Source organism: Ursus americanus, chromosome 5 (genome assembly GCF_024610735.1).
Source record: "Ursus americanus isolate L20-20 chromosome 5, mUrsAme1.1.p, whole genome shotgun sequence".
Taxonomy (NCBI): domain Eukaryota; kingdom Metazoa; phylum Chordata; class Mammalia; order Carnivora; family Ursidae; genus Ursus; species Ursus americanus.
The window spans coordinates 14,034,298-14,057,829 of NC_142131.1; the positions used below are offsets into that span (position 1 = coordinate 14,034,298).

General features: G+C 36.2%; 1 long non-coding RNA gene and 2 pseudogenes across 6 annotated transcripts in view; all 3 read right to left on the reverse strand.

Annotated features, from left to right (window-relative positions):
* The window catches only part of LOC148110039 (uncharacterized), a 322,676-nt gene that overhangs the window by 125,753 nt on the left and 173,391 nt on the right, over nt 1-23,532 (reverse strand). The window lies entirely within an intron of this gene.
* LOC123791561 (SUMO-conjugating enzyme UBC9-B pseudogene) lies at nt 1,555-3,677 on the reverse strand (annotated as a pseudogene).
* Nucleotides 19,503-19,577, reverse strand: LOC148110040 (small nucleolar RNA U3; annotated as a pseudogene).

Below are 23,532 nucleotides of genomic sequence, written 5' to 3' on the forward strand. Positions count from 1 at the left end.
ACTAGGCACTCTACCTGCCCTAGGACTACAAGGATGAAAATGAAGTCACTCTGTTTTTCTCTAACACATATTGCCTATCTATACATCCAATTATTTCCTATGGTATGCATTGAATTGAATTATTTTCATTTACAGCAATTTACCTTTAAGTCATGATAATATCTTTATTTGGACGTGGGGCAAATCACAATATGTCTTTTATGGAAACTCAGACACTGTAATGTTGACTGACATTCTCCGCTGACAAGTACGTCAGTGGCACCAGCGTGTCAAACTTCAGGGTCTGTACTTAATCCAACTGAATCACACTCTTAGAAATAGATCTCCTTTTGGATGTCTGATTGGATTGCAGTAGGTAATAACACAGTAACTAGCAAGAAGCAAGAGCCAATTAGTACGTCCCTCATGAAGGTGTTTCCGATGTGCTTCATTTTGAAAGAGGAATGAGACGTTGCCAAATCTCAGACAAGTCATGTTAGTTCCTGTACTTGAACTGAACGATACAAAATTTTCTTGAGTCAATTTTTAATCTTTTCCTGGCTGCAACTCTACCACATCTCTTCCCACGTCAGTGCATTAAAGGATATGTGGTCAAAAGCTCATTTTGAGCTTCCAAAGAAGAAAATAAATTCAATGACAAGTAAAAACAGGAAGTACCATCCTAGTATAATTTAACATTCACAGTTTTCAAAGTCTGATAAGAAACTCAAATTCCCACACTCTGCTCAGAGAAAAATACTATCTCTGCTTAATCTGGCTTTTATGCTGTATCTGTAAAACATGGAGTAAACTGATCTGGCAATTTTATGCCCAATTTAGTCAGTGTAAACAATAAAAAGTGCACAATTCAAGTTTCAAAACATAATATGATATAGCCAATTGGGGTGTTTACATTGACCAAATTAACTAGATTATTGCTAAATCATTTCCCTTTGTTCTTTGTGAATATTCTCCTAAGCATGGGAATTTATGAGATGTACCTGTAGTCACAGAGGGGACAAACATTTAATTATTCAAGTGGTTAAAATTTGAAGGTACATCCTCCCCCCAGAAAAAACTCAGCTTATAAACTGGCCTGATGCCCGTGTCAAATACTCTTCTATAGAGTCTTCTAACATGAGTACACATGGCCCCCTGGCCCTGCCACAATGTGGCCAAAACCACATGCACCAGAGTCATGGGGCTGTAAGAGAATAGGACTCATCTAATACAAGCCACCATCTCCATTAATAACTCCAATTCACCTGCACAAACTGTAGGGCTTCTCAGGAGGGCACAGAACAAATCACCAATACCAAAATCAGCAAGACTATACATAGCTATAGTGATACAAGCTTTGCCAAGATCAAACATTTTTAAGAACATTTGGTTAGGCACTTTGGGAGGTGGGTGGGTGGCTGCTGTTGCTTCTTCAGGTAGATCAGTTTATACTCTACCTACCTGGGAATGGGTAAAGAGCAGTACTCTTCCTATTTTGCATTAATCAAATCACCTTTTCTGGAGAAAAAGATGAACTCTATACTGGTGGCCACATAGATGCTATTGTGATACATCTATATTATTTGAATGGAGAGTGGGTCTAATTGAAAAACCCCAACCATTTCTGTGCAGCAATGGAGGTTCAGTTGCTAGATCTTCAATGTTTTCAAGAGAAGCCAGAAATTCAAATTTTTATTATAAATTCTCTGATTTATTTTAACATCAAGAGACCAAACAAAACAGGTCTATACTTAGTTTGGCTCAATGACCACTGGTTCAAGATGTCTTATATACACAGGGATTGTCCTACACTTTATTTTTAATATACTGAATATATACTTATCTGATCAATTCTTATGTATTTATGATTATCCCAGTATTAGCTTATTTTTTTGTATAAACAGTTCATTTACTCTAAAGGCCAACACAGACAAAACACCATATAAACACAAAGGAAGCGATGTGGTAAGGAGACATCATTGGAATTTGGATCTGAGGCTCATAAGCAACACAACCCAGGTTCCGAGGAGAACGAGATGGGAGGGAGGCTGGCTGGAGGCTGAGTGTAGCTCTCTCTAAACATTGTGAAGCAAGCCTGAATCTGTGAGGAAAGGAAACAAGCTCCTTGGGGCTCACTAAAGTATGAAAGTTTATAATTTTACAGCAGTTGAAATGACATCAATATTAAAATAAAAGCAAGTTTTACATAACAATCAAAAATACAAGAGACTGAAGGAAGAGACCCTGTATGAAAAACTGGGCCACCCAGTGAGTGGAGGACTGCATCTCAGTGGTGGAGATAGTAAAGAGAGCTGGCCCAACCCTCCCCAGGTGACTAGTAATCGTAACAGAGCAACATTAGATTTGCAAAAATGATGTAAACAAGTTCTTGCCAAACCAATCCCTTCCTTCTTATGGCACCACACAGTCGCTGCTTACAAAGGTGTGAGTTTCTTGGCTTGTGCTTGAACCCTCTTCTTGCAGTCCACTCTGTTTTGGCAATAAACTGTGTGGGCCTCTGCTTGGGCTAGGTCCTGGATACTTGGTTCATTTAGAAGTTCCTGTATTCCTAACAAGATCTGCTTAATCGTGATGGCTGGCCTCCAGTCTTTGCCCTCCTCAAGGATGGACAGGCACACTGTGCCCAAAGGATACACATTTGGGTGAAATAGTGGTGGTTCAAATTTGCATTTGGGGGGTGAGGATCATTAGTGGTGTCTGAAAAGCATCCGTAGTTTAAACCAGCTTCCTTCCCACAGAGTCCCTTTCTTGCCCAGAATGGTGCAATCCCAGTTCATGAGGTTCATCCCGCCATTGGGATTTTTTGTAAGACAGCCACCAGGCCAAATGGTGGTCCTTTCTCCATGCAGAGTCTGCTGAGGGAAATCCCTGACAAATTCAAAGTCCCTCAGATGGCTGTGGCCAGGCAAGTGAGGTAAGTGAGGTGGACTAGGCTGATGGGGCTGCTGAGGTTGGCAGTGGAGGCCATGCTGCCTTTGTCTCAGGACTTCCCTCTGGAGCCTGCCCTGCACACGGCCCTGATTATCCCAATATTAGTTTAATTCTACATAATTTTCTTAAAAGACACAGTGGAGAAAAGTCAGGAAGGTATGTTGTAATAGAGGAGTGTATTCAGGATAAATGGGGTGAGTTTAAAGGGTTAATGATGGTAAATGAAGTTGAAAAGACCATCTAGCAAAGGCCTTATATGTCATGGTGATATGATTACCAGCAGCTACTGTGTACTGAACACATAAAATGCACCAAACCCTGTGCTTGTACTGTGCATACATTACCCAGTTTAACTCTCATTCCATCCTTTATGAGGAAGGGACTATTATTATCTGTATTTCATAGATGAGGAAACTAAAGTTTAGAATGTTCAAGCAACGTGCTCAAGAACATGGCCGTATGTGGCAAAGTCAGAATCTGGGCTCACAACCTCTATCTAATTCCAAAACCTATGTTTTCAACCACTGTGATATTGCTAAGGAATTTGGATTTCAGCCTGTAAGTAATGGAAAACAAATGAAGAATCTTAGGCCCACATTATCCTATTCTGACCTAACATTCTGTGAGCTAAATAATGGAAAATATGATTACTATTTCATGTCTTGAAAAATCAAAAAAGGATAAGCAATTTAAAGCAAGGGGAACGATGGGCTTCTATCACACCAACAGCTCAACTTCTTGCCCATGACTAATGCTGGTTTTATATGGTTGGCAAATACTACTTTTCAAACATTTGGTATGCTTTCAACAATCATACTTCTTCAATTCAGAAATTCCAACAGCATATTCCCAGTTAAATCTTCTTCCCAGCAGAACTTTAGCTATTTCTAGCCAAGTTGTTCCTAATTTGTGATGTAAATCTGAGAAATACAAAATAACTACTGTGACAAAGGACAGAAGTCATCAACTTCTGACCCCTACCAACTGTATGTGTAGGACATACAAATCCCATTTAAATTCCATAATGAAATAATAGTATACTAAGAATTTTATGTACTAGTAACTTAATAACGTTCCTTGCATTGACTTATAGTTGCTATAAAACATTTAAGCACTCAAATTTCTAGGTTATATACACAACATTTCATTTATGTGTGTGAAAGTTTGTCTCCATCAAGTTTCCCTGCAACAAAAATTAACACCACTTTTATTATTCAGGTCAAAGCTAATCATTAAAAAGAGATTACTTATTTATAACAGTGATATAACATGGCTGGACCAAAAATATGACCAAGATATTTCTCTGCTCACAGAGGAAAACAGTTGCATAAATGAAACTATATTCTGGTCACTTTTGTTCCTCAGATATGTCACACAGCTGGAGAGTGTGATGCTAATGCTTTCCAGAATGAAAAAATATAGTAACAGTAACTTTTTCCATAAAAGAAAAAGATAGTAGCATCCACTTGTTCAGCACTTGCAAATATGAGGAAGGAATAATACACCAACTTTTTCAGAGAAGGAAATTGAAACTCAGAGAGGTAAAAAAACTTTTCCAAGTTCAAAAAACTAGGAAGTGGTAATCCCTGGAAATTGAGCCCAGAAAAATCCTAAATCAATAAGCTTGACCATGTAGAAGTCTTACACATTAGAGGGAAAAATAAAGGAAGAATGGAAGAAGCAAGTGAAACAAAGAAGCTCAAGGTCTATCTGAGACTTCATATATGAAAATGTTGGGAAACAAGTGTAAAATGTATATGAAAAGAGAGAGAACAAAATGTAAAGACAAATTAAAGAATGGGGATATTTGCAAAATCCATGACAAGCAGAAAACTAGAAATAGAAGGGAAATTCCTCAAACTGATAAACAACCTCTACAAAATACCTACAACTAACATCATACTTACTGGAAAGAAAATGGATTTTCTCTCCCTTAAATCCAGAATATGATGAGAATGCACCCTTTCACCACTTCTAGTCATCAGTGTACTAAAAGTCCTAACTAGTGCAATCAGACAAGCTGAAAAATGGACAATTTTGAAAAGACACCTCACCAAAGATGGCAAATAAATGTAGGAAATATACTCAACATCCTTTGTCATTAGGGAATTGCAAGTTAACACAAAAATGAGATGCCTCTGCATTTAACCATTCTATCAGAATGGTTAAAATCCAAAAAACTTGAGCTGAATGTGAGGGGCAGCTCAAAAACGATGGAATCAAACCAAAGGCACTGATGCCACATCCATTTTTTTCAAAGGAAGCCAGGTCTCATTGGATCTCAGAGTTCTACCAGAAGCTAGCAGGGGAATCCTGGGATGACAAACACCTGGGTTCTTTCCTTTCTTCACCCCTAACCCTTGGCAACCCGTTGATCTTTCTTCATTCTCTATCGTTTTGTCTTCTTCAGACAAAATAATTGGAACCATATGGTATGTAACTTTTGTATATAGTTTCAGATAGTAATATTGCATTTAAGATTCCTCACCATGTCTCCTCATAGCTTGACAGCTCATTTCTTTTTATTGCTAAATAGCATTCCATTGCCTGAACGCACCCCATCTTTTGTATCTCTGTACCTATTGAAGGACATCTCAGGTGCTTCCACATGTGGGCAGTTATGAATAAAGCTGCTAGTAACGTTAAAGAAAAATCCAAAACAGACAATACCACTTGCTGACAAGGATGCAAAACAACACGAATTCTCATTCAGTAGTGGTTACAGCTACTTTGGAAGACATTTTGGCAACTTCTTACAAAGCTAAATCTAGTTTTACCATATGATCCAATAACTGTACTCCTAGGTATTTACCCAAATGGAAACTTATATTCACACAAAAACCTGCACCTTAATGTTTATACAGCTGTATTCATAATTACCAAAAACTCAAAGTCACCAAGAAATTCTCCAAGTGCATGGATAAGTAAACTACTGTGTATCCATATAATGAAATACGAAGTGATTTTAAAAAGATATTATCTACAAAACTAAAACTAAAACTATAAAACTACATGTATCAATCCTAACGACATATTGCAAAATGAAAGAAATTAGTCTGATAGGGCTGTGTTCAGTATCCAATTATATTCCAATTCTGTCACATTCTGTTAAATAAAACACTAGTGAGATGGTAAAAAGATCAGTGGTTATAGAGGGAGAAAGGGTTAATAAGGGTTGAGTAAGGACCAGGATATTTTTAGGCATTAAATCTATTCTATATGTTACTGTAATGGTGGACACATGACACTACGAATTTGTCAAAACCCATAGCCTTTTATAGCAGAGTGAACCTCAATGTACACAAATTTTAAAAGCATTATTTAGGAGGTCAGAGATCTTAGGATGGAATAGAGAATGTAACAAAGCAATCTAACCAAATTACAAATATCTGGAACAACAGAAGGAAACAGGCGAAGGTGCTGACCTAAATAACTGGAAATGGGTAGATTCTATAAGACTAAAGGCAAAACGAAACAAAACAAACAAAACTGGTATAAGTACTAAGCTCATTCTGGTAAAGTTCTCTCCCCTGGGGCAAGTATATGTTAATAATTCTGATACCACAATATATAATGGTAAAAATTTTAAAATGTATGGCAGTTGGTGGGAGCCAGGTTTCTCATTGTTGGAATGGGAGGTTACAAATAAACAAGAGGAGGAAACTAGAATGAACCATGTGGTAATGGACTAGAATTGGAAACATCAGTATGAACTTAGGTTTAGTATAATATAGATACAGATGGTTACATATAGAAAAAACTATTCCTATACCTCTATACACATACATTTCCTTGCTCTCTCAGCAACAGCATACCTAATGCCCAGATGTTATTTTCTAAAATTATTGTCTTGTAAAAGGAACCAGGGTACCTTACAGAAGTGGCTGATTCTAGCACTGGGGCAGGAAAATATACCAGATGAGTCTGGAACATCTTATAGTACCAGTAAATAAGTACTAAAAATAAAAAAAAATTTAAAAAGCACAATGACAGGAATATGAATAAGTAAATAAATAAATGGAAGGAAAGAGATAAATGCTTCTTGCAGAATTACAAATAATGTACATAGATACTGCACCCTCAGAAGAGGTGGAGCATAATTCTCCACTCCTTGAATGTTTGGGCTGCACACAGTTACTTCTTTCCCTATTACAGTCATATGAAAAATGGGGGTGGCAAGGGGAGAGTAACTTGATAGTGGAGAAACACAACACTACTGCAGCCAAGTGATTAAGGTGATCATCAATAACAAGTCATGTTGCTGGAATGTACCTGTGAAACGATGCAATGAACATGGGACTTGATTAACTATGGAGAACAAACTGATGGTTACCACAGAGGAGGTGGGTGGGAGGATGGGTGAAATAGGGGATGGGGATTAAGGAAGGCACTTGCTGTGATAAATCCCGGGTATTGTATGTAAGTGATGAATCACTAAACTCTACACCTGAAACTAATATTACACTCTGTTAACTAACAGGGATTTAAATAAAATCTTGAAAAAAATGGCACTTTACCTCTGTTATCTTCTTCCCAAATAGCATTAACTCCAAGTAATCATGAGAAAAAGAGACAAGCTAAATGAGGGGCATTCTACAAAATACCTAAACAGTGCTCCTCAAAACTGTCAAGGTCATCGAGAACTAGGAAAGTCTGAGAAACTTTCACAGCACAGAGGAGCTTAAAGAGACATGACAACTAAATGTAATGTGGTATCCTGGATGGTATCCTGGAATAGAAAAAGGACATTAGAAAAAATAACTAAGCATATCTGAATAAAATATGGGCTTTAGTTAATAACAAGGTATCAGTGTGGGTTCATTAATTGTGACAAATCTACCATCCTAATGTAAAATGTTAATAACAAGGGAAATGGGGCAGGAAGGATGAGGGTAATATGGGAAATTTCTGTACTATCTTTGCAATTGTTCTGCAAATCTAAAGCTGTTCTAAAATTAAAAATTTATTTAAAAAAATACAAATATAAGATCTCTAGTTCTAAAATATAAAGAACTACAAATTGAAAAGAAGAAAACAACTCAAAATAAGAATAAGCAAAGGCTATGAGCAGGATAATCTCAGGAGAGGAAACCCAAATGACCATAAAACTTAAACAACCCCCCCACCCAAAAGGCATTGACCTTTTCACTGAACAAAAGGAATAGAAATTAAAACATGGTACTCTTTTTTAAACATCAGTTTAACCTACATTTTAAAAAGTAAAAAATCCAGTGTTTACAAGGATGCAGGAAACTGGACATATTGCTGATGGAAGCGTGAATTGCTAAAATCTCTTGCAAAGTAATGTGGCAATATCCATTGCAATAAGAAATGCATATAACCCATCAATTATACTTTGGGGAATCTATCCTACAGCAAAAAAAGAACCAGATTGAAAAGATATATTCGTAAGAGTTCTCATTATAAAACTGTAATATTGTAAAACAATATTTTTAGTGGTGAAAAATTAGAAACAACCTTAATGTCCATCAATAGGGTAATGATTAAATAAATTATAGTATATCCATACTGTAGAATATTATGCAACTAGTAAAGAATATGACATATACCTATTAACCAGAGAGATGCTATGATGTAATTTTAAATGGTAAAAGAAAATTTCAGAATAATACATACAGCATGAAAGTATTTTTGGAAGACAGCACCCCTGGCTGTTATGAGTTAGCACAGGACAGTGAAATGTAGCTTTAGATTTAATCTCTTGTGACTCCTCATATATACATATACTAAAATAAAGTAAAATAGAACTTTAAACATGATTGCCATATGTTGTACTTAGCTGTACTGTGTTCAGAAAAAAAAAATGAATGCCAGATTTTCAGAAAGGACTCACGTGATCACTGTCTAGAAGCAACACTGTAACACGGTAAAATGAGAAGATATTCTCCATGGGATCACAGTAACCTACTTTCTGCATCAAGAGAAAATTCACCAAGTTATTTATTTTTATCAGTGACCTACATGAGAGACATGAGCGCAGTAAGTCTGTATTTGCCTCGATGTGGGTGCAATTGTTAACTTTCTAGAAGTTAGGGAAAGGTTGCAAATTGACTGTAACAATTCAGAGAAACAGCATTTTTGAAAATGAAATGAAGTCCAGTGTATATGAGTATCAAATCATACACAGGAGAACCAAAAACAATAATTTCAGTTCAGGTAACATCAATAACCATGGGTGATGTCTGAAACCGGAACTCTAGTCAGCAAGAGTTGGAAGATATAATAAATAGATATAAACCCAAATAGGCAACTCTAGAAAGAAAAAGCCAGAAAAGAAAAAAACCTAGCAGAACATTTATAAATGGCTCTGTTTCTTCTATATTCAATAGTCAAAGCTTCACTCAGCAACACAGATGAAAGATGTATCTGAAGCTACTCAACCTAACCAGTAAACATGTGGTCATAGTTAAAAGCATATACTGTTTGACACAAAGCAATGTCAATGAATGTTCTTAAGGACGGGGGGGGGGGGGGGGGAAGAGGGACAGAACAAGGCAATTAGAAGTAAAGTAAATGATGAAAATTTTTGATACAGAAATAGCTAATCTTAAATTGGAAAGACTATAAAAAGGAAGAATTTCCAGAGTTTTTGTGAAGTGAAAGAACAAATAAAAATAAAACTGTTTTTCTAGCCAACCTAGATATCCCTGATCTTGCAAATGGAAAGAAAAGTTGTCCCAGTCAGAGTATAACTCCAAAATATGAGTTTTATGAGAAAGCCTGAAGCACACCAACTGGACTCCATAATAACTTTTCTAGACAAGTGGATGAAAGAGAACATGCTACAAGAAGCAAGGCCAGAGGACTGTACGTACCAAATAAAGATATCAGTGTATTTCAGATTAGAGCTTTGGAAACATTATGAAGACAGCAAGCAAGTCAGTCTCCAGACATGGCAAAATTATATAGGGATTTCTTTGGAACTGTACCTGTCACATAAGGGGTATGTATTAACACCAAAGGATCTCATGAAGGAACATAAAATGTTTTAAAAGCCTTACTTATACCCAAGGCATTTGCTTCGGCAAAAAGAAGAAAGCATTAAAGAATAAGCTGTGACCAAACAAAAGAAAACTAATATTTAGAGATTTGCAAATGTGTCTACTCTGATTCAAAAGATACTTTGTTTCTTTTTTAAAAGATTTATTTATTTATTTGAGAGAGAGAGAGAAACTGTGTGTGCAGGAGGGCCAGTCAAGGGGATAGGAAGAGGGAGAGAATTTCAAGCAGACTCCCCGCTGAGCACGGAGCCCAATGTAGGGCTTGATCTCACAACCCTGAGATCATGACCTGGGCCAAAATCAAGAGTTGGTCCATTAACCAACTGAGATACCCAGGCACCCTAAGACATTTTGTTTCTTATCAGAGATGTCTTGAAACTCTCCAGAAAAAAAATGTATTTTTCCTCCAGAAACTTTAAGTCTTCTTCAGCAAGATAATTTTGAGATGAAAGGGTGTAAGGAAGATGCAGATTAATGGAAAGCATGCTGGAACAGGAATCAGGCGGTTGGGTTGTAGTCTTGGCTCTGCCTCTGAATCACTGTGGGACCCTGGAGTCTTTGACAACATTCTCTGTAACATGAGAGAAATAAACTATCCCACTGCAATACTCCATGTACTATAACAGAAATGTGTTTTGCTTTGCTTTAGGTGGAAACTTGCTTATAACTATGGTTCTGAGTTTGAGCCAGTTTCTCATATTTTGCTTCAGAAAATAAGGCTATAGTCAAATTTTAGCCAATTGTTTTTATTACACATTTTTATAATATTTTAAATTCTAATCTATAACTGTAGTGATCTAGGCCAGTAGTTAAAAACTTGTTTTGAGATAATGAACCCATTGGTCACCAAGCTTATTACAAAGGAGACTGATGTACAAAACAGAAAAGAAGAGCTGTTTTGTTGAAGACAAGGCAGGGACATGGGGAATGAGGGGGGGGGGGCAGAATTTTCCCTCTATTTCCCCGATGCACTTTTCCAAAGACCCCTCAGTACCGCCACTGAGACCCCAAGAAAGTCAGGGTCTGGGATAGTTTATCTCAAAGGACTAATGTAGGCAACAAATATTTGGAAACAAAGGTTGAGGAATACAACTCCCTTTAAACTACTGCCAAACCTCTTCTTCCACAGTAGGGAAACTAACATCATTTGGCTTCCATTTGGTGTGAATTAATCACAAACGCAAATGCAAATGAGGGCACTGAAAGGTCACTACAGCACTCTGTGATAAAGTGGGTTTCCAGGGGATCCAAAATATGCTCAAGTGAATTTTCTCAGAATACTATCAAAATGAAAATACAAATAAAAAAACAAATCTGTATTTGAAGGATATTAAATAGTAACAGGAAAATATGGAAGGCTAAAACTCAGCAGTAAAGGTAAACATACATAGTTAAAATTAGAATATTGTAATATTAAAATGGCAGTAAATCATTTATAATTTTAGTATAAATGTTAAAAGATACCAGTATTGAAAATAGTTATAATGATTCATTAATGAATACACAGTGTAAGAAATGTAAACTGTAACATCAATAACATAAAATACGCGTGGGGGCAGTGCAAAAACAGAGTTTTTATGTACATTTGAAATTAAATTATTAGTTTAAAATAGAGAGCTATAAATATAAGATGTTTTATATAAGGCTCATGGTAAACACAAAGCAAAAAAATACAGTAGATACACAAAAGAGAAAGGAATCAAACCACACCACTATAGAAAAAAAGAAAAAGAAAAGAAAACCATGGAATCACAGAAGAGAACAAGAGATGAAAAAAGGAACAAAGAATTATAAAACAGCTAGAAAACAACAAACAAAATGGAATAGTAAGTCCATACTTATTGATAATGACTTCAAATGTAAACGGACCAAATTCTTCAATCAAAAGACACAAGTCCCTAAATGGATAAAAAACGACTATATGCTATGTACAAGAGAATCACTTTAATTGTAAGAACACACATAGACTAAAAGTGAAGGTATAGAAAAAGACATTCCATGCAAATGGGAATCAGAAGAATTCAGGGGTAGCTATACTGATACCAGACAAAATAGACTCTAAGCCAAAGAATGTAACAAGAGATAAAGGAAGTCATTATATAACAAAAAAGGAGTCAATTCATCAAGAGGATATAACATTCATATATATATATATAAATATATATATATATTTATGCATGCAAAATAGGAGTTCCTAAATATATAAAGCAAATATTAAAAGATCTGAAGGGAAACAACAATACAATAACAGCAACGAACTTTGTTAAAAAGATTTTATTTATTTGAGAGGGAGAATGAGAGAGAGAGAGAGAAAGAGAGAGACAGCATGAGTGGAGGGAGGGGCAGAGGGAGAGGGAGAAACAGACTCCCCACTGAGCAGGGAGCCCTATATGGGACTCAATACCAGGACTCTGGGATCATGACCAAGCCGAAGGCAGACACTCAACCGACTGAGCCACCCAGCAGGAAACTTTAATACCCCACATTCAACATTGGATAGATCATCCAGGCAGAAAATCAATAAGGAAACATTAAACTTAAATTATATGTTAGACCAGATGACCTAACAGACATAAACAGATTGTTCTACGGGTGCCTGGGTGGCTCAGTTGGTTAAGTGACCAGCTCTTACTATTGGCTCAGGTCATGATCTCAGGGTTGTGAGATTGAGCACTGCATCAGGCTTCATGCTGAGTATGGAGGCTGCTTGACATTCTCTCTATCCCTCTCCCCTGGCCCTCCCCACACTCTGTCTCTAAAAAAGAACGGAAGGAAGGAAGGAAGGAAGGAAGGAAGGAAGGAAGGAAGGAAGGAAGGAGGGAGGGAAGGAAGGAAGGAAGGAAGGAAGGAAGGAAGGAAGGAAGGAAGAAAGGGAGAGAAAGGGAGAGAGAAAGGGAGAAAGGAGGGGAGAGAGGAAGGAAGGAAGGAAGGAAGGAAGGAAGGAAGGAAGGAAGGAAGGAAAGAAAGAAGGAAGGAAAGAATATTCCATATTCCAGTCAATTCCATTCAGTTCCAACACACCTTATTCTCAAGTGCACAAGGAACATTCTCCAGAATAGATCATATGTTAGACCACAAAACAAGTCTCAATAAATTTAAAGTTGAAGTCATATCAAGCATCTTTTCCAACCACAATAGTGTGAAACCATCAATCAGTTATAAGGCTAAAACTGGAAAATTCACAAATGTGGAGGCTTAACAACATGCTCCTGATAACTAATGGGTCAACAAAAAAATCAAAAGAGATCAAAAAAATATTTGAAACAAATGAATTGGAAATACAACATACCAAAGTTTATGGGATACATAAAAAATTTTAAATGATAAAATAGACAAATGTTTAGCTAGACTAAGCAAGAAAAAAAGGACTCAAATAAATAAAATTATAAATCAAAGTGAAAACATTACAACTAATACCACATGAATACAAAGAATCATAAGACACTACTGTAAACAAATATACACCAACAAATTGGACAACCCAGAAGAAATGGCTATATCCTGAAAATGATACAACCTACCAATACTGAAACATGAAGAAATAGAAAATCTGAATAGACCAATTACTAGTAAGGATATTGACTCAGTAGTCAAAAACCTCCCAACAAGAAAAATCAGGACCAATGCCTTCACTAGTGAATTCTACCAAATATTTTTAAAAGAACTCATACAAATACTCTGAATCTCTTCCAAAAAAAAAATAGAAAACTTCCAAACTCATTAATGAGGCCAACATTACACTGATACCAAAGCCAGACAAGGAATGTACAAGAAAAGAACACTGTAGACCAATATCCCTGATGAATATAGATGTAATAATTCTCAGGCAAAATAAACCTAGAGGGTATTATGAGAAGTGAAATAAGTCAGACAAAGACAAATACCATATGATATCACTCATATGTGGAATCTAAAAAACAAAATAAAGAAACAGAATCATAAATACAGGGAAAAACTGGTAGTTGTAAAGGGGATGGGGCTATGGGAGGGGCAAAATAGGTAAAGGGGATTAAAAGGTACAAACTTCCAGTTATGAAATAAATAATTCATGGGGATAAAAAGTACCACATAGGGAATACAGTCAATAATATTTTAATAATGTTTGTGTGCTGATAAGATGGTAACTACACTTATCATGCCGAATATATTGTAACATATAGAACTGTCTTATTGCTATGTTGTACACTGAAACTAATGTAAAACTGTATGTCAATTATACTTCAATTAAAAAAAGAGTGAGAGTGGGACAAGATGAGGATAGAAAGGCAGATAAAAAAAATCTTAACAAAATATTAGCAAACAAACTCAATAGTACATTAAAAAAATCATACACCATGATTAAGTGGGATTTATTCCAGGGATGTAAGGATGGTTCAACAACTGTAAATCAATTAAATGATGCAGTTCATTAACAAAATGAAGGATAAAAATCATATGATCATCTCAATAGCTGAATAAAAGCATTTGAGAACATTCAACATCCATTTATGATAAACACTCTTTTTTTTTTTAAGATTTTATTTATTTATTCGACAGAGATAGAGACAGCCAGCGAGAGAGGGAACACAAGCAGGGGGAGTGGGAGAGGGAGAAGCAGGCTCATAGCGGAGGAGCCTGATGTGGGGCTCAATCCCACAACGCCGGGATCACACCCTGAGCCGAAGGCAGACGCTTAACCGCTGTGCCACCCAGGCGCCCCTATGATAAACACTCTTAACAAAGTGGGCATGAAGGGAACATACTTCAACACAGTAAAGATTACATATAACAAGCCCATGGCTAATATTATACCCACTGATGAAAAGCTAAATGCTTTTCCTCTAAGATCTGGAACAAAGCAGGGATGCCCACTCTTGCCATTTTCATTCAACATAGTACTGGAAGTCCTAGGCAGAGCAGTTAGGCAAGAAAAAGAAAGAAAATGCATTCAAATGGAAAGAAAGCAGTAAAACTGTCTCTGTCTCTATTTGTAGATGATATTATATATAGAAAACTCTGAAGACAACCGCCCCCCAAAAAAACCTTTCAGAACTAATCAATGAATTCAGTAACATTGCAGGACACAAAAGCAATATACAAAAACTAATCATGTTTTTATACACCAACATTGAACTAACAGAAGGAGAAATAAGAAAACATTCCAATTTACAACTGCTTCAGGAAAAATAAAATACATAAGAATAAATTTAACTACAAGAAGAAAGACCTATATACTTAAAACTATAAGACACTGATGAAAGAAATTAAAGAAGAAGCAAATAAATGGAAAGATATCCCATGCTCATGGATTGGAAGAGTTAATATTATTAAAATGTCTCTACTAACCAAAGCAATCTATAGAATCAATGCAATCCCTGTCAAAATTTCAAAGATATTTTTCACAGAAATGGAAACAACAGTCCTAAAATCTTTATGGAACCACAAAAGACCCCAAATAGCCAAAGTAATCTTATGAAAGGAAAACAAAGCGGGAGGCATCACACTTCCTGATTTCAAACTATATTACAAAGCTATAGTAATCAAAACAGTGTGGTATTGACATAAGAACAGACACATAGATCAATAAAACAGAATAGAGAGACCAGAAATAGGTCAATTAATTTAGAACAAAGGGATCAAGAATATACAATGGAAAATGGATAGTCTCTTCAAAATAATGGTGTTGGGAAAACTGGATAGTCACATGCAAAAGAATCAAACTGGACCTCTATCTTACACCATACACAACAATTTACTCAAGACTTGAGCATTAGACCTGAAATCATAAAACACCTAGAAGAAAACATAGAGAGTAAACTCCTTGACATGGTTCTTACCAATAATTTTTTGGATTTGATACCATAAGCAAAGGAATCAAAATCACAAATAAGCAAGTGGGACTACGTTTAACTAAAACGTTTCTGCACAGCAAAAGAAACCAGCAACAAAATGAAAAGGCTACCTATGGAATAGGAGAAAGTATTTGCAAACCACATATCTGGTAATAGGCTAATATTCAAAATATAACAGGAACTTACACAACTCAACAGCAACAAAACATACAACCCAATTAAAAAATGGACAAAGAACGTGGACAGATATTTTTCTAAAAAAAAAAAATACAGATGGCCAACAAGTCATGAAAAGGTGTTCAACATCACTAATAGTCAAGGAAATGTAAATCAAACTGCAAAGTTCTTCTAACTTCTCTCTGATTAAAACTGATTTCAGGAAGGGCAATATAGTCTTAGTTTTCCTTCTCAGAACTCTTTAAGTTATGTACCATATCTTCAAAAAGTCACTTAACTTTGGAGATGAAGAATGAATATCTGGCACTGACTTTAAGGACAAATACATCAAGAGCCCATTTCTGCCCAATCTGTGTGCCTACTGGGATTCAGTCATGGCTGGACCCTGATGGCAACCAGAGGGTTTGTTCCTTACCCTACCAGAGGTCTATTTACATGGCTCAATTTTTAGGAGGTTTGTTTGATGGGAAGCAGAAAAGACCTAAATGAAAGTCGAAATATGGGATAGGCCCATGGATCTCTCTGAACCATAGGAAGAGAAAGGTGGTAAGCCAGTGGTTCCCAAAGGCACAGGAGGACATCTAAATTAACCAATATTTATGGAGTGTTTACTGTAAAATGGCAATGGGAATACAAAAAAAAAAAAGTCACAGGTTCCTGTCTCTGGTAGGAAGAGAGATAGCACATAAATAAGCTATAGATCATAACAAGTGCTATGAAAAAATAAAGCAATATGGCAAATGGGGACAATTTTCAAAAGAATAGAAAGGGAAGACCTCCACAAGGAGGAATATTTGAACTGACATGGAAGGATGACAAGATGGGGATGGAATGAGAAGGAGAAATACATGTGCAGAAGTAGCGAGAACAAAAACCCTAAGGCAGGAAACATCTTGGCACCTGTTGGGCATAGGCAGGCAGTGTGGTGGGAGACTACTGAGAGCAGGTGGTACTGGGTGAGGGGCCAGCTTCTCCCCAGCACTGCAGGGGTATGGATTCTATCCTCAGAGATATGGAACTCACTAGAGGATTTTTAACAGAGAAGAGATTGATTTTATTTACTATTTTCATATACCGCTCTGCTATGGAAGGAGAGGAGCATGGCAAGAGTGGGAAAAGGGTGGTTGGAAGGAGATCACAATTCTTTTGTACTTGTCCAGAAAAGAGATGATGGTGTTCCAGGATCAGGAATAGTAGTGATATAGGAAACAAGTAAATATTTTCAAAGTTTATTTTAGAAATAGAACTACAAGGGTGCCTGGGTGACTCAATTGGTTAGGCATCTGCCTTCAGCTCAGGTCATGATCTCGGGGTCCTGGGATTTTGAGCCCCACATCGGACTCTACTCAGGGGCAAGTCTGCTTCTTCCTCTCCCTCTGTGATCTCCTTCGCTTTCATTCTCTCTCAAATAAATAAACAAAATCTTTATAAAAAAAGAAATAGAACTACTGAATTGCTTTTGGGTTGGTTATGGAAGGTAAGAGGAAAAGCACAGTCACGAATGACTTCCTAGGCTGGAGTGCCTGGGTGGCTCAGTCAGTTAAGCATCCAACTCTTGATTTCAGCTCATGTCATGATCTCAGGGTCATGGGATTGAGCCCCGCACAGGGCTCCCTGCTCAGCACGGAGTCTGCTTAAGGATATTCTCCCTCTCCTTCTGTCCCTCCCCCTGCTCACACATACTCTCAAATAAATAAATCTTAAAAAAAAAAAAAAGAATTATTCCTGGGCTTTGGTATAAGTGATTGGATGTATAGTGGAATTTGAATGGTGAGTGAGAGAGAAGTTGGTACAATATTGGGAACATAACTTGACATGCTGACTAATGGCACCCAGACATCAGCTAGAGGTTCCCTAATTCCTGAAATCTAGGTAATACATCTTTCAACCCTCAGTTCTATAACATGAGGAGAATGAGAACTCAAGATTTTTTTTTCCACAAGGGCTTAGAATTTCACCATTATCCTGTGTTTCTGCCTCCTGTGTTCTCGCCCCCTACCTCCATTCACCCCTGTCAACACTTCAACTTCTTTCTTTCATTTTCAAAATATATGCTTGTTTCCTTGTTTGGTATATTTATTCATGATAAAATAGCATTGTATGTAATGTAAGAGGGTTGGCATACTGATTTCAACAAAGCACAATTAATTTTAAGTGATGTCATGCGATACCATATTCTGGGGGAAAAACAAAGGTAATCAGGACGATACTATTATACTTAATACTTTTTAGAAACAGCTGTGTAGTATTTATAATTGTATAAATTTTTATGCTTGTCAAAGCGATAGTACATTTTCTAAATGATTCAGGTTTTCACCAGAGTCCCTGTCACTGAAGTCACATTGTTCTTAGAACATATAATGTAGAAAAACATCTCTGATCTCATTCTAAACCTAATTATATTCAAACAGGACTAGAAAGGTACCAAGTTCTTTATTTCATGCATTCCAGTGCCAGTGATGACCACTCTTGCATCAAGGTCTTCATATTACTGTGAACAGTTTCTTCCCAGTGAAAGGAGTGACTCATGACAGCTCCTGATAGGGAGCATGTCCTGTTATAATTTCAGCTTCATCTCATCTGCTGCAGAGTCAGCCAGAGGCCTGGGAACAAGGACACCCCAGTTTCTCACAACAGACCTAGAGCAAACAACATGTGTTCCTGTTGATAGTTGCCTCTTTCACTCATAAATTCACAAAACAAATCCACTCACATACACTCCATTCAGTATTCTCTGGATCTTTATTCACTTCAGTGAAGATCAGTGAGATCATAACCAGACTCATAACCTGTTCAAAATCTCTACAAATTTTAAGTGGAAGTATATAAAACTATCTTAAAGGGGATTAAAAATCATTAGATTACATTATGCTTTTACTAAAAAGAATTTATTGTACACCTATAATAAGTTAGAAACTCTAGGTTATTAAGGATAAAGAACAGTACAAATGGACACAATTGCTACATTAGGCAGCTAAATGGTCTCAAGGTTTCTGAATTTTGTTTTGGCTTTTGGTTTTTCATTTCTTAATTGAGGTATAATTGACATAAAATATATTAGTTTCAGGTGTACAACATAATAATCCAATACTTGTATACACAGTGAAATGATCACCACAAAAGAAGTCTAGCTACCTACCATCTGTCACCTTACAAAGTTAGCAAAAAAAGTTTTTCTCTTGTGATGGGAAAGAAAGATTTCAAGATTTACTCTCTTGGAAATTTCAAATATGCACTACAATATTATTCACTACAGACACCATGCTGTACATTACATACCCATGACTTATTTAACTTTGTAGCTGGAAATTTGTAACTTTTGATGCCCCCTTCACCCATTTCACTCGCCCCCCCCCCCAGCATTCCCCCCCTGCAACCACCATTCTGTTCTGAGTTTTGTTTTGTTTGTTATGTTTTGGTTTTTAATTATTTTATTTGAATATAGTTGCCACATAATATTACATTAGTTTCAGGTGTACAATATAGTGATTCTACAGGTTTATACATCATGTACCACAAGTGTAGCTACTATCTGTCACTATACAATGCTACTACAATATCATTAACTATATTCCTAGTAACAAACTATAGAAATGATCCCTGAAAGTATAGTCTTCATTAACTATATTACTTATGCTGTATGTTTTATTCCTGTGACTGATTCATCCATAACTGGAAGCTGTATCTCCCACTTCCCTTCACCCATTTTGCCCAGCCCCCCCACCTTCCCACTGGCAGCCGTCATTCTGCTTTTTATTTGTTTATTCATTTGTTTTTTTAGATTCCATATGTAAGTTAAATCATATGGTATTTGTCTTTTTCAGTCTGACTGATTTCACTTAGATAATACACTCTAGGTCCATCCATGTCGCAAATGGTACGATCTCATCCCTTTTTATGGCTGAGTAACATTAATCAAGTAAGATGCCAAGGTTTTGAGGACTTTTGAACTTGATACAATATGGAAATAATTTTTCAACTGGAAACCATTAAGAGATTATAGACACAATTATAGGCACTTGAGACTTGGGTGCATTTTTCACTTTTCTGAGTGAAACTAAACTATTATTTCTCAGACACAGGAGTAACTTTTCCTTCCTCCTAAACCTTTTCTGATCAGGATTTCTCCATAATCCTGAATTCCATGGATTCTCAATAGGAAGCATTAATTAAACAGAAAGAGACAAGTGGCCACATTGGCAGCAAGAACCCTATTAATATCTTAAAGTTATTTGGAACTCAATGAAGTTATATTGTTTTGCAGAGATTCTTTAATAATGTGCCTTTAAGCTAGGGCTGCAACATTCAAACTTCTCTGACATAGAATTTTGTGGAAATTGTACTAAATTTGGAGGAATATACTATTACAATACTAACCAATTTGAGGGGGCTTTTCATTTCCCAATGTATTTGCCCTATAGTAATTAAGAGTTGATCATATACGTGAGTCGAATCTAATAAGTGAAGTTTTGTGAGTAAGCAAAGTTTTTGATTTTTTTATTATTGTGGAGACAGTGGAATGACATTTAGTTAAAAAAAAAAAAGAAACAACTACTTTACACTTTACCAACAGGGTAGATTCTGCTGAAGCACCAACAGATTGCTCTAAAGATAGATCCACATTGCCATCAACTTCCTTTTTTGGAGAGAAGAAGGAATCCAATTTTCAGCCTCTGTCTTTTGAAAATAAAATGTGAGGTGGTGAACTACATGACACTTGATTATATGTTGAAACTGCACTAAATCTCTGAAATCCAAAATAATATATTGCACTGTTTTCAATAGTGGCTGCACCAAATTACATTTTCATATATCTACTATATTACAAAGCTACAGTAATTAACAGACTATTTTGATTACTATAGCTTTGTAATATAGTTTGAAACCAGAAAATGTGATGTCTCCAGCTTTGCTCTTCTTTCTCAAGATTGCTTTGGCTATTTGGAGTCTTTTCTAATTCCATACAAATTTTAAGAAAGTTTGTTCTATTTCTGTGAAAAATGCCACCAGGATTTTTATAGGAATTGCACTCAATCTGTGGATTGCTTTGAATAGTGTGGACATCTTAACAATATTAATTCTTCCAATCCATAAGCATGGACTATCTTTCCATTTATTTGTGTGTATTCTTTAACTTCTTTCATTAATGTATTGATCATATATTTCTAGAAATATATCCATTTTTTCTAGGTTGTCCAATTTGTTGGCATATAATTATTCACAGTAATCTTATAATCCTTTGTATTTCTGTGGTATCAGTTGTAACTTCTCTCTCATTTAGTGTTTTATTTATTTGAGCCCTCTCTTTTTTTCTTGGTGCAGCTACCTAAAAGTTTGTCAATTTTGTTTATCTTTTCAAAGAACCAGTTCTTAGTTTCATTGATCTTTTGATATTATCTTTTAATTCCTATTTCATGTATTTCCACTCTAATCTTTGTTATTTCCTTCCTTCTACTAACTTTGGGCTTTGTTTCATCTTCTTTTTCTAGTTCCATGAAGCATAAAGTTACATTGTTTACTTGAGATTGCTCTTGGTTCTTGAGCTAGGCCTGTATTGCTATGAACTTCCCTCACAGAACTGCTTTTGCTGCATCCCATAGATTCTGGTAAGTTGTATTTCCATTTTCGTGTATCTTAAGATATTTTTGACTTCTTTGTTCACCCATTGGTTGTTCAGTATTATGTTTTTTAATCTCCACATATTTGTGATTATTTCAGTTTTCTTTTTGTAACTGATTTCTAGTTCCATATCATTGTGAAAAGATGCTTGATATGACTTAAGTCTTCTAAATATGAGGCTTGTTTTATGGTCTAACATATGATCTATCCTGGAGAATGTTCCACTTGCCCTTGAGAAGAATCTGTATTCTGTTGCTTTTGGATGGAATGTTCTATATGCATCTATTAAGTCCACCTGGTCTAATGTTCATTTTAGGCTGATGTCTCTTTATTGATTTTCTGTCTAGATGATCTATCCACTGATATAACTGGGGTATTAAAGTTACTAGGGTCTTTGTTTTATCATTCCAGCTGCAAGAGGAATCAAACACACTCAAATGAGCCTGGGTCTCCCACAAGCCTTCTTTTTTTTTTTTTTTTTTTTTTTAAGATAAGGACAGGCCTGATAGAAGCATTTTCAGTGGGCCAGCTTTTCAAGTCATCTCATATTAAATGAGAGAATATTTTTAAAAGTCCTTGTGCATTCCCTACTGTGATGTAGGCACTGAAAGAATGTCAGTCATCCTGCCCCTTCATTTGTTTGGTGTATATTCAAAGCAAGCCTTAGTGTCCTTCTACACTGGAGTCCTGCAAATGAATTAAGCCCTAATGATCAAAGGCATCCTTTGGATTAAATGAATTAATTTCTCTTTTATGCATCCAGAAAGGTATTACATAAGTATCACTTTTGGGTGATTTGGGAAAACAGCTACTCAAATCATTATCAAAAAGGCTTACTTCTCTCTCACAAACCTAAACTGAAGTTAAGAAAGATTAGAGGACAGTATTACTCTTACCTTCTATTTTTTTTTTTTTAAAGATTTTATTTATTTATTTGACAGAGATAGAGACAGCCAGCGAGAGAGGGAACACAAGCAGGGGGAGTGGGAGAGGAAGAAGCAGGCTCATAGCGGAGGAGCCTGATGTGGGGCTCGATCCCATAACGCCAGGATCACGCCCTGAGCTGAAGGCAGACGCTTAACCGCTGTGCCACCCAGGCGCCCCATTACCTTCTATTTTTAAAAGCAAGGTTAAATTGGGGGAAAGATCTAACTTGGTAAAGGCACAGACCCTAAAACAACAAAAAATAAACCAGAAGCCAGAGAGTCTCTGGAGAACTAAGGACTCCAAAGAGAAAAGTTAAACTCACTAAAGGTGAGTGTTCTAAGGAAAACAGAACTGTGCAGAGGCCAGAGCCAATGAAACACCAGTTGGACTAAAATCAAATACAGTGCAGCTGAAACCAAAACAAATGCACCCATTCAAGGAAAAAGACAGACCTATAATACTAGAAAATATTATGCTTCTCTGTACTCTTCTAAGGGCCCCAAAACATCTAAGATAAACTGCTACATGCTCACATATCCTACAGTGTTCTAATCACACAAAGGGAATAAAGTGTGCCACAAAAAAATCTCAAGGCTGAGAAGTCACCCAGATGAGAAAGGTTTATGTCAGAAGTTAATTTAAAATTCTAAAAAGGGCTTAAAATCAATTATTCTAATTGCTCAGTGAATCTTTCCCAGAAAGGAAATTACCTAACTCAAGGACATAGAAACTCATCATGGCCTTTTTCAAAGCTGACAAAGACATGACAAAAATTAAGTTGTAGAGACACATTACCATTTCTTAAGTAAACATACAATTGTTTACCTCCATACAGTTCAAGTGCATGTACTGAACATGCACTAATTCATAATATACATCTATCATTACCAGCAAAGTTTTATCACAAGCCAACTTTATGCAAATGATGTAAAACGAGATTTATATTTAATACACTATTGTAAATTGTACCAATTGCCAGTGTTAACACTGGCAGCATCAGATGCCAAAAAAGCTTTTAAATGCCT